Below are 12,815 nucleotides of genomic sequence, written 5' to 3' on the forward strand. Positions count from 1 at the left end.
GTTTTGATCTCCACAAAATTACATGTGGACTTGGGTTGTGTGTTTATCCAGGCTGCTTAGTTGGAAATGGTTAATAAAGGATTGAGTCAGCCTTGGTCCCAGACCCAGGTACTGAGCACGTTGTATGGGGAGGAGGAGACAAAAGGGCAGTTGACAAAGCATGACCCCATGTTAGCCGCTCAGATACTGAGCACTCACACCTGTACGCCCAGAGCCGCTCTCCACACTTCTACTTTTTTTGTCCGCCTTACCCCTGACCACAGCTGTGTGAGATGGGCTCTGTTATTACCTCCCTGTCACAGATTGGGACAGAGAGGCACGGGTTATACAGTGACCTGCCCAAGGCTCCTCAGTGGGGAAGGGGTGGAGGCCGGTTTGGGCTCCAGGCCAGTTTGAATATGACTGAAGGAGAAGGCTGAATACAATCTTGTGAAATGTTTGTGGAGATCCAAGCTGGCAGAGGGGAATTCTCTTTGGAAAAATACCCGATCAGCAGTTGGGACGGAAGGAGGACTCAAAGCGTTTTAGCGACAGTGTCAGATGGCTAGGTGCAAGAAAAGGAGAGGAATTTTCTTGGGTTTGCCCTAATGTTAGAAGTAGTCACGCAGCCAAGTTCAGGGTCCTCAACAAGAAAATACGATGTCAGGACAGCCAAAATAAAACAGCAGTAACATCCTGTTCTGCAGCCTAGACAGGCCTTGCACTAACATTCTGCTTTCCAGCCTTGCAGAAATGACTTCTGCAAAATGTCCTCAAATAAGACAATTAACCACAAAGCATTTGTCACCGTCACGGGCAAGGGGCAGTTAAAACCCAAGCCCCCCAATGTCAGCCACAGAAGCCCGTCAGCTCATGGCCACAAACCTATGAGGTAGACAGATACATGACCAAAGCCCTGATTGGCCCGACCCAGCACAGCCTGGTTATTTAAGACAGTTCTGCAAAAGATCTTGTAAAACTCCCAAACTTAGAAACTCCAGGGGCAGCCCTCCCAGGTGCCCTCGCTCTCCGGGAGCTTTGTCCTATCACTCAGTAAACTTTGGTTTGATGTCCACCTCTCTTCTTCTGGAATCTACCTCTTCATTCCTCAAAGCGGCGTGACCAAGAACCACGGGCACCAAGAGGACAAAAATCCTGTAACATTAAGAAGGAAAGAAAGAGACAGGAAAGGGGCCAATGTGTAGATGGTGGAGCGCTGCCTGGGTCACGTGGTAGGAAGTGGCCTCTGGGGCTAGGAGGTTCAGAAAGGCTCAGGGGGTGTCTTGTTGCTGGCCAGTGCCAGGCTCGCCGTCTCCCTGTGGTGTCTGGTCTGCGGAAACCCCTTCCAGCCTCACCAGCGCTTGGTGTGAAGGGGGACGTGTGTGAGCGCGGGTGTACAGGGGAAGGGGATGAGGGCAAGGACTGACAGGCGGATGGGGAAGAGCAGGAGGCTGGAGGCCCGCGCCACTGGCCAGCACCCGTTCAGAAACCTCCAGCAGTGATTGTAGGCGCAATGCTACTTTCCAAACAATTTGGAAAGTGAAAAACCACTCTATTTCTTTGTGGTCTCTCTCAGTTCCTATCCATAGGTGCTGGAATCATACAGTCCCCACCATTTTGTGTCCTGCTTTCCCTTTGACCATTTTAGCTGAAGCACTTTCCCAGGTTGCTGCACCGTCCTCCTGATTATTCTCCAGTTGGAACCAGCCCACGCATGGGTTGGGGGGGGACCTGGTTTCTAATTCTGGCTCTGCCACTTACTCTCTTTACTCCAGCCATTTACTCCAGCAAGTTGCTGGGGCGCTGGCTGCAGACCCTCCCTTGGGTGTAGCCTTTTCGCACTCTCCAGGAGGACCCCGGGAAGCAGTGCTTGGAAAGCGCTGGGGGAAGTGCGTCATGAAGGTCAGCAGTTTTAGTCTTTATTCTCTCTGTCTGTGGAATGGGGCTGACACCCCAGCAGGCAAGGTCTGGTGAGAACTAGAAATAAAGTGTTCCATTGTGCAGTGCCCGGGCCGCTCTCCCTGACTGCACGGTCCACACACACTCTCACACGCACTCTCTGCGGCTCCGTCCACACAAACACACACACACACACACACACACGCACGCACTCCCCGCGGCTCCGTCCACACACATACGAACGCACTCTCTCTCTCTGTCCGACTTAAACTAAGCGGCTCAGGAGCGATCTGCACTTGTGGCGGGAATCTGAGGAAGCCGGGTTGACACTGGCATCCCTGAGCGCCCCTGGGGAGGAAACTTCCCGAACTCCCAGTCAGGTGTGGCGCTGCCTTCCCGCGCTCCCCGCGCCTGGGTTTCAGCAGAGCCACAGGGCTCTAGCCCCGGTGAACGACCCCGCGAAGCACAGCTCGGGAGCGACCCCGGGACGGTGACCCCGTACCCTAGCTCTTGCTTAAGTAGGCACTCCCCCTTTGATGGACGGGAGTCGCCGCCAATGGCGCCCGGGGGCGGTCCTTCGGTGCAGCAGGGGGCGGGCCGCCTCCTGGGGCCCTGGTCCAATCTGGGCTGCCGGAGGGGCCGTGGGGCGGGGCCCGGCGCCCAGCAGCCAATGGGACGAGCACAGCGGGCGCGGCGGGGGCGGAGCGCTGGTGGCTGGCGGCAGCTGCGGCCGCGGCGGGGCAGGGCAGGGCTGAGGAGCGCGGCCGGAGCGAGGGCGGCAGCCGGACCCGGAGACGCCGTCGCGGCCGGAGCGGGGTGAGCGGCGAGCCGGGAGGAGAGCGGCGGCCGAGGTGAGGGGCGCGCCGCGACGGTTGGGGCGCCGCGGGCGGACGCGGGGCCGCGGGCGGGCGGCGGGGCCCGCGCCCTGTCAGGCCGCCGCGCCGGGGCCGCGCTCCGCGCTCCGCGCCGGGGGGAAGCCTCTGCGGCCGCGCGGCCGGCGCGCGGACTTCCTGTCGCCGTGGGAGGGGGCGTGCGCGGGGGCCGCGGCGGGCGCCGCAGGGCGGGTGGGCGCCGCCGGCGCGGGCTCGGCGCGGGGCTCCGGGCGCCCGCGGGCGAGTTCTCGGGCGGGGGTCGCGGGCGAGCGGAGTGCGGCGGCGGCGCCCGCGGGCTGGGAGCTGCCGCCCAGGGGCAGGTGGGCGGCTGCGGGGCGGCTCGGGGAGGAGCCGCGAGCGCGCTGCGGGGAGCCCGCGGGGCCGAGGGGCGCCGAGGTGCGCTGCGGGACCCGCGGGAGCCGAGGGCGGCTGCGGGAGCGGCGCCGGAGCCCCGGGGTGGCTGGTGAGCGCCAGTTGGAGGGCAGGGCCGGGTCCGACGGGTGGCGGGGGCAGGCGGGACGCGGACGCGGATGAGCTTATGAGGGCCCTTCGACGACCGGCCTTCCTTCGCTTCCTTTCCACCCTCCGCGTGCCTCTGCTGGCTCCACGGGGGTGGGCGGCGAGGCCTGCCTTGTGAGCAGCCCCTAGGGCCGGGGGCACTGGCAGGAGAGGCTGGGGCTGTTCGCCCGCTCCGCCCTCGGGGTTTCCCACAGTCACCGATTCTTGGAACCGTGAGCGCCTTCTCCCTTCTGGGGTTTCCGAGCCTGCCGGGTCATCGGAGGGCTCCGGGCTGGAGAAGTAGCGATTTCTGTCCTCTGATCTCACTGGTCCGTTGGGCTTTTGGCTCCACCAGAGAAGGGCGATTTCCCTTTCGGACGGACTTGGTCGGGAGAGCAGGTTGTGCGCCTCCTTGCACCCCTCCCCCCACCCCCCGCGCAGCTCTAGCCTCTGACGATGCTGCTGTCCAGTTGGATGCCCAGGGGAAGGCGGCCTTCAAGGTGGGGTGTGTGTCATCATTCCGGAGCCTTCTCTGCCGCAGCTGTCCTGTGTTTTTTTGTGGTGAAAGGGTAGGCTGCCCAGAGTCTCCACGGCTACTCATCACACTGTTTACCAAACACTCCCTGGCTGTCCTGATGAAAATCAAGAGAACTGCTAAAGGAATTCAAACCTGAGCTGCTGTCAGTGAGCTCACAGCTTCCTTCCCTGCTCTGCAGTTCCTCCCTCCGCAGTTGGATGCTGAAATTCTCTTTTAATCCTCCTGGGATTGCCAGTTTGGCGCCCAGGGCCAGGAAACCAACCAGGTGGGGGCTGTTGAATGCCAGCCCTCCCGTTCTGGCCCCAAATGTTCTTACTCCACTTGATTCACAAGCCTGGTTGCAGCCTCCGCATAGAGGCATTGAACAGGAGCCAGTGCAACTTGGGTTTCTCTTGATTCACATGGGATACTCATCTGTGTGCATTTTAACTTAATTCTGGAGCTCGGCAATCAATCTCCTGGGTGAGGTTATGCTAGTTAAGATACGAGGCCACATCAAAAACTTTTCTGTGGTGTGTGATTTTCTTTTGACAATTGTCTTCAAGCTTTAAAGAAACTGGCCGGTATAGGCTGATGTATTTATTACTTGGGAAAGTAACATAACCCAGAGGGATAGAAGCGTGATTAGGTCTGCACTCTTGCTTCACTTTGTCAGAGAAGAATAAGAACTCATTGGAATGGAAACAGCTCATGCTGTTTGGGCACTGGAACTTTATTTCTCTCAGTCTTAAATATATGAGAGGTCATAATATTTAAATAACCTAAAAGTATGCATATGTAAAAAGCCTTGTCTGGGTTTCAGACATAGGCTGAGAGATAAGGTTGTCTTTCCTTAGTCCCGGATGCCTAAACAGATCTCTGATAGCCAGACCATTCCTGGGGTGGGAGCTGAGGGGCATTTGTCCTTCACCTTTTCATTTTCTTCCCTATTCACTTGAAAGTTGTAGACTTTCACTTGAATTCACTTGAAACTTGTAGACCGAGTTAAGGCCATGATGCTCAGGCTTCCTGCTTGTGACAGGGTCATCACCTGGTTCCAGGATGTTACGGAATATCAAAAAGATTTCATAGATTCCTTAATAATAGTAATGGTGCCTTGTCTTTAGAGATTGGGTAGCATTTACCAAGGGCTTTCTGGCCACCCTCACCTGAACCTTGCAGCTGACTCGTGCCTGCCTTATCTGTCATCAGATTGTCATGGCCGCTTTGCGGAGGCCACCCTGTAGATTATGGGGTAATGACCACATTCATGTGAGCCGTAGTGCTGGCTCAGTTTTTTCCCCAATTAGGTTGTTTGGAACTGCCACACCTGAGAACAGCACGGCCATGCCTCAGTTATGAAGTCAGTGTACATTCCACAGGTAGAGACCTTTCTTTATGGCCCTGGCAATGATCCTTCACATACCTGAACGCATCTAGTGCCTGAAACCCGACCCCGGATGGGTCCCAGTGCTGGTGTCTGGGATGGCTGTGTAGGATTCCTTCAAATACTTAGTATTCAGATGATTATGTTCTGTCTGCTGACTGGAGACAGTCTTAAAAGAGGAATTCTCGAAGTATACTGAGAAGCATTCTGTGCCATGCAACATTCTTGGCATACGTGCAGTTCCAAAGATAACTGTTAGAAGCACTGGCCATCTAAGACCACACGGGTTGGTAGTTTGATTAAAAGCACATAAAACAACAACAGTCTCCTTTCTTTATGTATTGATTTCTTTTTGTTCCCATGATTGCACATTTATGTTTGTTTGGTAAAATAGCACCATGTAATCCATTTTTTTATTTCCTAGAATAAAATCTTCATTTTGTTTTTAATTATTTTAAAAAATTTATTTGCTTATTTTAGAGGCAGAGTGTGCGTGTGTGGGTAGTGGTGCTGAGGGCGCATAGGGTAGGGCAGGGCAGAGAGAGAGGGAGAGGGAGAGAATCCCAAGCAGACTTGGTGCTGAGCACTGAACCTGATGCAGGGCTCTATCCCAGGACCCCGAGATCATGACCAGAGCCAAAACCAAGAGTCAGGGGCGCCTGGGTGGCTCAGTGGGTTAAAGCCTTTGCCTTCGGCTCAGGTCACGATCCCAGGGTCCTGAGATCGAGCCCTGCATCATCGGGCTCTTTGCTCGGCAGGGAGCCTACTTCCTCCTCTCTCTCTGCCTGCCTCTCTGCCTACTTGTTTCTATAAAATAAATAAATAAATAAAATCTTTAAAAAAAAAAAAACCAAGAGTCAGACACTCAACTGACTGAGCCACTGAGGCACCCTTAATTAATTAATTTATTTTTTCGTTCTTTTTATTTTTATTTTTTTAAGTTTTTATTTATTTGACAGAGATCACAAGTAGGCAGAGAGGCAGGCGGAGAGAGACTGGGAAGCAGGCTCCCTGCTGCGCAGAGAGCCCAATGCGGGGCTCGATCCCAGGATTGAGATCATGACCTGAGCTGAACACAGAGGCTTTAACCCACTGAGCCTCCCAGACACCCCTCGTTCTTTCTTTTTAAAGTAATCTCCACACCCAGTGTGGAGCCCCACACAGGACTCAAACTCACAACCCTGAGATCAATACCTAAGCTGAGGTCAAGAATTGGATGCTTAACTGACTGGGCCACCCGGGTGCTCCTTAAAGATTTTATTTTATTTATTTATTTTTTAAAAAAGATTTTATTTGTTTGACAGAGAGAGACAGCAAGAACATAAGCAGGGGGAGTGGGAGAAGGAGAAGTAGGCGTCCCACTGAGCAGGGAGTTGGATGCCAGGCTTGATCCCAGGACCCTGGGACCATGACCTGAGCCAAAGGCAGACACTTAACAACTGAGTCACCCAGGCTTCCCAAGAATTTGTTTTTAAGTAATCTCTACCCCCCCAGTGTGGGGCTCAAGCTCACAACCCCAAGATTAAGAGTCACATGCTCCACTGACTGAGCCAGCCAGGTGCCCCAAAGTCTTAATTTTTTTATTTTTTAAAAGATTTTATTTACTAGAGAGAGGGAGAGAACACAAGCAGGGGGAACAGGAGAGGGAAAAGCAGGCTCTCCACTGAGCAGAGAGCCTCACACAGGGCTTAATCCCAGGACCCCCCAAATGACCTGAGCCTAGGGCAGATACTTAACCAACTGAGACACCCAGGTGCCCCCCATCTTTATTTTTTAATTGAGAAATATTTGACATACATTAATGTGTATTTAATTTCTTTTAAAAAATGTCCATATCAAAACTATAGGAGTGTTTCTTGGCTGCAGGCACCAAACTAGGTAGAGAAGGGGTTACAGAAATGAAGGAAAAGCTGTCTCAACCAGCAAAGACCTCAGCAGGAAGCCTTGAGAAGACTGAGGATAGAAACTTTGCTATGACTTTAGCAACCACACGTGCCACGACTTGTGTAACACACTCTGTGGCCGTTTGAGATTTGTGTGACTTTTGTCCTCCCTAGAAATTTGGTATGGTGGGGTGGGCGGAGCATGGTTGGAGAGGAGGAGCCCTGGGCCAGCCTTCCTCTCACTAACCTTGAGGCCTAGAACAGTCACATTCTTAGGGTCTCAGTTTGTTTGTTTTAAAGACTTTAGTTATTTATTTGACAGAGAGAAAGATGACAAGCAGGCAGAGAGAGAGGGGGAAGCAGGCTCCCTGCTGAGCAGACAGCCACACTGAGCCACCCGGGTGCCCTGGGTCTCAGTTTTTATATTTGTAGGATGAGGGGCCGAGAGGTTCTTAACCTTTTGAGAATCTGATAAAAATTGTGGCCTCCTTTCCAGAAAGCATGCAGTTTCAGAGGCCAGGGCCAGATTTAGGACTCTGGGATCACCCCATCTCTAAGCTCCCTCTCACCGATGATATTCTATAATCTTATTTTCTCGGTCATCTTTGAGCTAATAATAATGTAACTTGTGTTTATAGAGGACACATTCCAAAGCTTTTTCACCTCTTGTCTTTTTTGTCCTTAAAACATTTCTGAGTGGCGTGGGTGGTGATGGATATTCCTTCTTGTGATGAAGAAAGGGATACAGGACTGGCCACCACTCTGGTAGGATCCCCCGGTGAGAGGCTTGTAGTGGGACCAGAACTGGGACACCTGGTTGCCAGCTTGGGGTTTTTCCATTAGGTTTTGCTTCCTTGGTGGTTGTCATTACGAGTTTTGTTTGGCTGTGTAAATATCCCAGAATGTGTCACTTACAGAGGAAACTCTTTGCTCATCTGCTGAAAGGACTATTTCTTGGTCTGAATTTGGATCACTAAACACCTTTCTGCCTGACTGTCAAAAAGACACTTATTTTGTTTTTGTTATTTTTTCTTGCCATATTTTTCATAGGGTTCACATTTGTAGGACTTTGGTGTTTTGAGCAGACTTGTTTAACGTTTATTGATTAAAGTACACATTGAAATGATTGCTTCTCAGTTGCTTAGCAGTTGAAACACTTGTGAAATAAATGTTAAGTGAAAACTCCAAATGTTTGACTTGTTCCATCCAAATATGTACTTGCAGAAGAGACTCCCAGCCTGTGAGCTGCTGGGTGGGCTTGGAGTCGGGTGTGGGTTGTGGCAATGATGATGACTACCCAGCAGTGGCTTCTTGTGGCCTTCTGGGCAGATTCTGAATATGGAAGGGACTGATTTTTTTTTTAGTTTATTAACAGCACAGGGTCTTAGTTATGTAAAGAGCTTATGTATCCAAAAGAACACGGAATTTTAAAGACTCACAGATGTTAGGTGATTTATTACTCATGAAAAGAATCTTCATAGTAAAGATGATTTGAATACTCAGATATGGAAGTATAGGATGGTATACAGTAGGTATCACTCAAATGTGGTATGAGTCTCTGTGTGGTCCTGTCTCCTGTCTTCCTGTTATGTTATTCATTGTCCAGACATGGAAACAGGTGATTTGTTTGTTTCATGATGCATTTCTTTAGGATACCCACAAGAACGAGGCAGACACACATGGTCTCCCTGATACTGAACCGAAAGCCCGATGCCACGTGTCAGCTTCCTTAAATGCGTTGCTCCCCAGAGAGAGGAATTGGTGGAGGCTGAAGGCAGAAGTGAATTCTGAGCATTTGGAAGTTACCAAAAGTAGAAGCCTGGTCAGGAAATGATGCTGTTGGAGGGCAAGGCCCATGACGAAGGGTAAGCGCCAGGCTGCAGCCACCTTGCAGGGACAGTGTCTGGTTAAACATGTGATCTACCGTAATGTCTCCTTCATTAGCTCTGCTGGTCTTTATAAGCCCTCACTCTGACCAGGAGACTTGCATCCATAGGTTGGCCCTTCTCTTCCAGGGGCTACCTGTCTGTGATTTAGATATTGATAGAGTGGCAGGGCTGTCACTTGGAAACTCCATTGTCTGCTGTGTCGAAGTGCTTGTTTGTTTGTTTGTTTTTTTTTTTTAAAGATTTTATTTATTTATTTGACAGAGAGAGATCACAAGTAGGGAGAGAGGCAGGCAGAGAGAGAGAGAGGAGAAAGCAGGCTCCCCGCCGAGCAGAGAGCCTGATGCGGGACTCGATCCCAGGACCCTGAGATCATGACCTGAGCCGAAGGCAGTGGCTCAACCCACTGAGCCACTCAGGCGCCCCGAAGTGCTTGTTTTTTTATTTTACTTTCCCTCCTGGGGCTGTGTTTGGGGACATGGGCAAGGTGGGCCCAAGGAGGGGCGGCGTCCTGGCTGCTGTGTGTGCAGTGCACCTGGCCCTGCCCCCAGGGCCTTGGGATCTGGGATCCCAAGATGAAGGCGACTCTTGGGCTCTGTATTGGCAGCTCAGTCAGGAGGTGGACCTGGAAGCCATCACATTTCATTGCGACAGTAGCAGATGGGCCTGTGTACAAAATGGAGGGAGGGGACAGAAGTGGGAGGGTCTGACTGCCCTAGAACACTGCAGAGAGCTGACCTTCAGGCAGGTGTCTCTGGAGCTGGTGATGCCTGGAAGGAGAATGGCAGGCAGAGGTGCAGAGCTGTGAAGAATGTGGGGGCGCGAGTGGCTTAGTGTGAGATGAGCCACTTGAGGTGGAAGGAGGGGAGGCTGGGTGCAGGCTTCAGGCTGGAACCTGCCTCGCATGCCTGGTTCGGAGTCCGATGGGGGCTGTTTCAGGGCGGACACAGCAGGTATCTGTGTCTCTGCACAGAGAGGAAACCTCCGTTGAGAGGTGAGGGATGCAGTCGGCAAGGGGTGATCCTGGTGGCTCATTTTAACAATCGCCAGTGTCCCTGGAGGCTCGGAGAGTACCACTGAAGTTTCCAGGAAGCAGTGGCTCTCCAATGAGAGGGGCTTCCAGAGTGGGACTGGCAGCAGTTTTGCCTCAGTGTCTTTGCCTGCGTTTGTGTTTTTCATTGGTAACACGGTGGTTCCTGGGTTCTGCTGCCCTTCCCGTGTGGTCTTTGGTCACAGATCCATGCAGTCAGGAGGTAACTTTCACTGCCAGAAGGAAGGTCATATTGCAGTAAGGTGTAGGAGGTAACATGGTTTCAGAGTCCCACAGCCCGGGCTGGAGTTCGCTTCTACCACTAGGTAACAGGGTGGCCCTTCCTTGGCCACATGCTTCAGCATCTTCAGAACTGGGATGTTGACAGCCTCCTCATCCTCCAGCTGAGGACCTTGCTTTGGTGACTCTGGGTCATAAGTGTGATGGCAGGGTTGTTGATGTGGGCGAGGCCACCGGCCCTGCATGGAGTCCCCTCCCTCCCATCCTGGCACTTGCCAGGCCTTCTTGCCACCTTTCTGCATCTGCCTTCCTGTTGGTTTGAGGGCCTAGGCTGGTCCTATCGCCTCCGGGTCGTGAGGGCACCCCAGCCTCGCTGAAGCCTTGCTCCTTCTGGGTTGGCGATTCTGTGGCCAAGTTGAATGTTCTAGGTTGGAGAAATCCTGTGACTGGAGGCGCGTGAGGGTGGTGATGGCTCACGCCAAGGTGGTGAGAAATGTCAGGACTTGAGAAGGTGAGTTGTCAGGTCGTGTGCACGGGTCACATGCTCAAGATAGCTGAATGCAGACAGTGATGGTAGTTAAGGCTGCAGAACTGTGGAAAGTTTCTCCTCGTTTCCCAGACTGCACCATTACCCTTTTACTTTAGAAATAGTATGTAAGTAATAACCTGATTTGAGAATGGAAATAAATGTATATAAAAACGGCTTGGTTGCATTTGCAGTTCACCAGAACTTTCCCATAGCTTGCATTTTGTTTCCAGCCCTTTTGGTTGGCTCCCTTCTTTCTTGCTCACAGGAGAAGAGGAGGGACTGGAGGGTTGGTGGTTTTGCCTGAGACCAGCTGGCCAGGACCCCACAAGGACCTCCACCCTAATTTGGGCTTCCAGGGAGCCCAGGTACGGGGCCCTGGCTGGCGCCTGCCTGCAGTCTTTAACAGACAGAATGAACTGCGCCTACTGTTTTGAAGTTTCCTATTCAATTGAATGAAATTTTTTTTTTTTTTTTTTTTTTTTTTTAAAGATTTATTTATTTATTTGACAGAGAGAAATCACAAGTAGATGGAGAGGCAGGCAGAGAGAGAGAGAGAGAGGGAAGCAGGCTCCCTGCCAAGCAGAGAGCCCGATGCGGGACTGGATCCCAGGACCCTGAGATCATGACCTGAGCCGAAGGCAGCGGCCCAATCCACTGAGCCACCCAGGCGCCCCATCAATTGAATGAAATTTTTAAGTGATGCCCAGACCATGGTTTGTGAACATTTTCATATATATATATTTTAAGTTTATTTATTTATTTGACAGAGAGACACACAGAGGGAAACAAACAGGGGGAGTGGGAGAGGGAGAAGCAGGCCTCCCGCCGAGGAGGGAGCCCAGTGTGGGGCTTGATCCCATGACCCTGGGATCAAGGCCCAAGCCAAAGGCAGACTCTTTTTTTTTTTTTAAAGATTTTATTTATTTATTTGACAGAGATCACAAGTAGGCGGAGAGGCAGGCAGAGAGAGAGAGAGAGGGAAGCAGACTCCCTGCTGAGCAGAGAGCCTGATGTGGGCCTCGATCCCAGGACCCTGAGATCATGACCTGAGCCGAAGGCAGCGGCTTAACCCACTGAGCCACCCAGGCGCCCCAAAGGCAGACTCTTAACGACTGAGCCACCCAGGAGCCCAACATGTTCATATTTTAAACTATGTGTTCCATTGTACTCAATTATGTTGTCGCCAACTGAGTGTGCCAAGTCTGTGAGTTGTGGTCTTCAGAGGAGCCACAGAGCAGGCTGTGCTCCCGGCACGGACCTCTGAGGCCCTTATTACTGGGTTTTGTAGCTGACTGGTTGCTGGAGGCTGGAGCTGGCCTGCCGGGATGCTGTTTAGCTTGGTGGTGACAGTGTTTTAATTAAGGTGGCACCTGTGACATCCGCACCAGCTAATGCATCATCAGCTGAGTCTGGGCGGGTGCCAGTGAGGAGGCCTGTGACAGTGGGGGTCAGTCAGGGCTGGGGGGTCACCATCTGGGTCAAGCCCCTGGGTTCTGGGGTTTCTGAGGGATCATATAAGAAGCTTTACATTCCTGCTCATTTCATTCTTGGAGCAAGATAGCATTAACTCCATTTTACACGTAAGTAAGTGAAAGTTCTGAGATACATGACCTTCCTAGGGCACCGTCATGCGATGACCTTCCACGGAGAAGGTCGAGAGGCGGCCTTCCACTGGACTCTGAAGCCACATTCTTTTTTTTTTTTTTAAAGTAAACTCTATGCCCAACCTGGGGCTTGAACTCACGACCCTGAGATCAAGCGGTGCATGCTCTACCAGCTGAGCCAGCCAGGCACCCCTGAAGCCACGCTCTTGCCACTTATCTTGCTTCCTTGAATAAGTGGATTCTGAGTCACTCACCCTCATATGAAAATAAACCTTAAACGATAATCTTCCCTCCCCACCCCTCAGAAACAGAAAAGAGGAAAGTTATGTGGTCTTCTAAGATAGGATCTCTGCCTGCCACTAACTTGGTTAAGATAACCTGAAAGTTTGCAGCAGTTTACACAGCGGGCAGATAAGGGCAGAAAAGGGAGAGGCTTCTCCACAGCCCAGCTGTTAGGTGTGTGGCCAGGGCGGCGGCTGTCGTCCACCTGT

The 12,815-nt window shown here is 52.1% G+C and overlaps 1 protein-coding gene across 7 annotated transcripts in view; it reads left to right on the forward strand.

Annotated features, from left to right (window-relative positions):
- The first annotated feature begins 2,589 nt into the window (after positions 1-2,589).
- Positions 2,590-12,815, forward strand: part of PACSIN2 (protein kinase C and casein kinase substrate in neurons 2) — a 133,470-nt gene continuing 123,244 nt past the window's right edge. For 4 of the 7 annotated variants that reach the window (XM_045083749.1, XM_045083754.1, XM_045083753.1 and 1 more), the window contains exon 1: positions 2,590-2,729. The gene's annotated coding sequence lies outside the window, so the exon portion shown is untranslated. The remainder of the gene's footprint in view (positions 2,730-12,815) is intronic. The other 3 variants (XM_045083752.1, XM_045083750.1, XM_045083751.1) reach the window with 2 other exon arrangements.

The sequence above is a fragment of the Mustela putorius genome, unplaced genomic scaffold (genome assembly GCF_011764305.1).
Source record: "Mustela putorius furo isolate JIRA1106 unplaced genomic scaffold, ASM1176430v1.1 tig00000738_pilon_pilon_pilon, whole genome shotgun sequence".
Lineage (NCBI taxonomy): Eukaryota > Metazoa > Chordata > Mammalia > Carnivora > Mustelidae > Mustela > Mustela putorius.